Source organism: Pseudorasbora parva, chromosome 14 (genome assembly GCF_024679245.1).
Source record: "Pseudorasbora parva isolate DD20220531a chromosome 14, ASM2467924v1, whole genome shotgun sequence".
Taxonomy (NCBI): domain Eukaryota; kingdom Metazoa; phylum Chordata; class Actinopteri; order Cypriniformes; family Gobionidae; genus Pseudorasbora; species Pseudorasbora parva.
In genome coordinates this window covers 44,814,506-44,818,395 of record NC_090185.1, presented here as the reverse complement: position 1 = coordinate 44,818,395, position 3,890 = coordinate 44,814,506, and the positions used below count along the sequence as shown (strand labels likewise).

The 3,890-nt window shown below is 42.0% G+C and overlaps 2 long non-coding RNA genes across 3 annotated transcripts; both read right to left on the bottom strand.

Annotated features, from left to right (window-relative positions):
* Positions 1-1,573: 1,573 nt before the first annotated feature.
* LOC137040683 (uncharacterized) lies at positions 1,574-3,320 on the bottom strand. 2 transcript variants are annotated; one of them, XR_010897971.1, is made up of 3 exons: positions 3,201-3,320; positions 2,946-3,066; positions 1,574-1,730 (listed from the first exon to the last, which is right to left on the bottom strand). It is a non-coding gene; the product is annotated as an uncharacterized lncRNA (long non-coding RNA). The 2 variants fall into 2 exon arrangements; XR_010897970.1 differs by having other exon boundaries at positions 3,185-3,308.
* LOC137040686 (uncharacterized) lies at positions 1,950-2,644 on the bottom strand. Its single transcript, XR_010897973.1, has 3 exons — positions 2,530-2,644; positions 2,167-2,250; positions 1,950-2,034 (listed from the first exon to the last, which is right to left on the bottom strand). It is a non-coding gene; the product is annotated as an uncharacterized lncRNA (long non-coding RNA).
* Positions 3,321-3,890: the final 570 nt, after the last annotated feature.

Sequence of the window (3,890 nt, the reverse complement as noted above, 5' to 3'; positions counted from 1 at the left end):
GGCGGCACCATTTTGTTTGCGTTCTAGGTTGATGACGTAGAGTGGTTGAACTCCTCAATCAGCTGGCGTTACCCGTAGCTATTTTTACCACAACGCAACTCGAAAATTGTTTCAGAGTTAAACAAAACCAATGAATTGCTTTGTAATTATACTTAAAAGACACTCAAACATACATGTGCACACAAACTCACTTACACAAGTCACAAACAGATCGGCAGGTGCGCACACACACCTGACAGACTGCTCTGTCTCAATCGAGATGTTGGGCTGCTCAGTCTCCACGACAGGGGCTGAATCCGAAATCGATCCCCTATATCCTGAAATAGGGCATTATTTGAAGGGACGGCCATTTGTAGTGTTGTCCGACATCATAGTGGACATGTTCGAGTGCAGTCATTCAGTCTCACGTTCACCGCAATAACGAGTGTACAGCCGATTTACACACAACAGCTGCACGCACTCGATCGTCTTCATTCACTCCTTCAAGTTGTATTAGTGAACAAAAGTAGCGAAAGTAATTTGTGTCTTAAAAGTGAAAGTTTAAAGATTGAGGTTAATTCACTGAGCGTGCTCAAACTTTAATGCACAAACCAATCCCATGCATCATCACCAAAACATCCTGCCTCTCTTCCTCACGTTAACTTATCCCATCGTCCTACCTAGATATTTCCCTCTGCTGGATACATTAGGCATTACAGTTAATCTACTGCATATCAACAGTCTATCTATGAGATCAACACAGGGAATAGTGATGTATGCGCGCACGCAGTGCGTGTGTGTTCGCGCCGATCTGTTGGGGTGTGTGTGTGTGTGTGTGTGTGTGTTCGCGCCGATCTGTTGGGGTGTGTGTGAGTCTGTGTGAGCGAGAGAGTTTGTGTGCACACGTATGTTTGAGTCCGTGAAGTCGGACAGCTGTTGTGTGTAAATCGGCTGTACACTCGTTATTGCGGTGAACGTGAGACTGAATGACTGCACTCGAACATGTCCACTATGGTGTCGGACAACACTACAAATGGCCGTCCCTTCAAATAATGCCCTATTTCAGGGTATAGGGGGTCGATTTCAGATTCAGCCCCTGTCATGGAGACTGAGCAGCCCAACATCTCGATTGAGACAGAGCAGTCTGTCAGGTGTGTGTGCCCGCCCGCCGATCTGTTTGTGACTTGTGTAGGTGAGTTTGTGTGCACATGTATGTTTGAGTGTGTTTTAAGTACAATTACAAAGCAATTCATTGGTTTTGTTTAACTCTGAAACAATTTTCGAGTTGCGTTGTGGTAAAAATAGCTACGGGTAACGCCAGCTGATTGAGGAGTTCAACCAATCTACGTCATCAACCTAGAACGCAAACAAAATGGCGCCGCCCATGGTCCAAATATAAAATCGATTTTTTAAATAACGTAGATCTTTCATGGGTTTTCTACTACATAATTCAGTAAGAGACATCATTTATGTTATATTAAGCCATACAAGTCTCAACACCAGGGGATCCCTTTAAGTAAGAAAACTCACCACTCTCTGTCGAGCTGGGCCATTTGATTGTTCCTTTAAAAACATTTCAAATGCCTCCACTGCCTCCAATTGTTCCAGGGGAAACTGGATATTGTCAGGCATCTCAACATCTGGCCCCGGGGTGCTGTTCAGCCTGCTGCTGAGGTAGTTCACCCTTGCCACAAGCTGGTCTTGTTGTTGTTTAATTGTCTCCAGCAGGCTTAGGATGTGGACCTCAGCCGCTGTTGACAAACATGAAATATAGCTAAATGTAGTGTATAAAATATATCACGTAACAGTGTTTATCCTCATTACTCATAATACTGACATTAGTTAATGACAAAAGTTAATGACAAAGTTTTGTTGTGGCACAGAATGACCCTCCAGTATTTGTCAGTTATTGCTCACCAGAGCAGGGAATGGTTTCGGCCATTCTTCCCCCTCGCCATGTTGGTCTGTAAGTCAGGCTTGAACAGGGCTCCTCTGTTTGCCGCATGTTGAGGGCTGGTGCGGGGGGTGGAGGGAGTTGTGGAGGGCCTGCTGTTCCTAGCCCACAGTGAGGTGGGAGGTGTGTGAGAGGGTGACATTTTTTTATTAAATGGTAGTCATTTGTTAACCATGAATGATAATACACATGGGGCCATTCTATTCACTAATATTTCAGAAATCAGTCCCTACCTTGAGTAACTCTACGCATGTTAAATGCGGGTGTAGGGAGATGAGGTGGTGAAGTGTGTTGTTGTCCTGCCCCATGGTCAGGTGCTAAGGGAGAGAAATTGGTATTAAATGTTTGGGATCTGTTAACCATGGTAGGATGCAAGCTACAGGGCCAAATGATGGGAAACAAAAAAAATCTCTGGTCATGCTGAACATAAATGTTTCAACATTTTGGTACACTAGCTATTTCAACCCCATGAATGAATTGACATTGAAAATCTGATATTGTAATGCAGATGCAATATATTGATTTGAAACGGTGACCCTTGCTGTGTTAATATAGATGGGGCTACTGTATTCAATATTTCAGAGATCAGTCTTTACCTAGGCAGCGTTCTCCAGGTAGAGGAGTAATTACTCTGCTTGGCACTCGGCGAGATGGTGTAGCTGAAGGAATGGATAAAAGAAGAGGGGAATATCTTTAGCACTAAGAATGCTAACCATATCTCTAAAATAATACTAGAATGTGTTATTTTGATATTAAGAGATTATTTCTTAAACACCAGCCAAGTTGAAAGGTACTGGTGGCCTCAGAGATGCCAAGTCACCATGTTCTGGCTCTTCATCACTCTCATCAGAGTCTCCGAAATGATGGCTGTTAAGTAACCATATCATTATGGTTATTGCAATCCCAAAATTGCCAAATATACATATAGTGCAAGCATCTCTGGTCTATTTGTAAATGCTATGGGAAATAACCTTTATATTACTGTAGAAACATAACAAGATAGAACACTTACACTGGCTTTCTGGCTCTTTTTTCTGGCAGCTTACCCTCCTGCTCGGCATCAGACTGTAGCTCAGAGGTGTTGCAGCCGGTTTGATATTGATTCATCAGCCTTACGGCGTCTTTGTAGTGATCTAAAAAATGAACATGAGTTTCATTGCACAATTTCATGTGCATTTTCAGAACATTTTCAGCAGAAGGAGAAGCAACCATGAAATTATTTTTAAACAAGAATTTAATGAATTGGCATACCACAAGTTCTGACGACCTTTACATCATATTTTGGCCAGTTTGGCTCATGCTTCTCCTCGTTCGCAGCTGCCCTTTTCACACGTTCAGTGCTCTTGAAGTTGGGCCAGTACACCATTCCATCATCATACCAGTGTACTGGCACAACAGCAATGTCCTCACTTGCTTGGAATTCAATAAGATGAAAAGGCATCCTTAATGTAGAAAGAAAGAAAAGGGGCATTTACTCCTCATCAAAAAAGGAATAACGTGGACTAAAGCATGCACAACTGTACAGTGTATACAAATAAGCAAATAAGAAGAGCTAAAAGTTAACCTGAATAGTGGACTATGTACAGTCCATGGTATTGATAAAGGTGGGACATGTATCAATGCATGTTATATTCAGCATAAAATATTCCCCTGGCATTTTGAGGAATAATATGTCATCTCATATTTTGAAAACATTAAATTATGGGTGTAGTGTATGGAATACCAACTTTTGTGAAATACTTACATCAAATTTTCATCCAGAGTAATAGAAGTCATAGTCAGAAGTCAGTAGTCAACTATTTTATTAGAATTTTTTAACTTGAACTGTAGCTTAAACTGATTAATTGAACTGATTTTTTTCTCCATTTAGTGGAGGAGGGGTATGGCCACGAAACCATCCCTGTACGGCAAGGCTACACATTTCTGTCGCAGCGCTGACACCTCAACCGACTTCAAC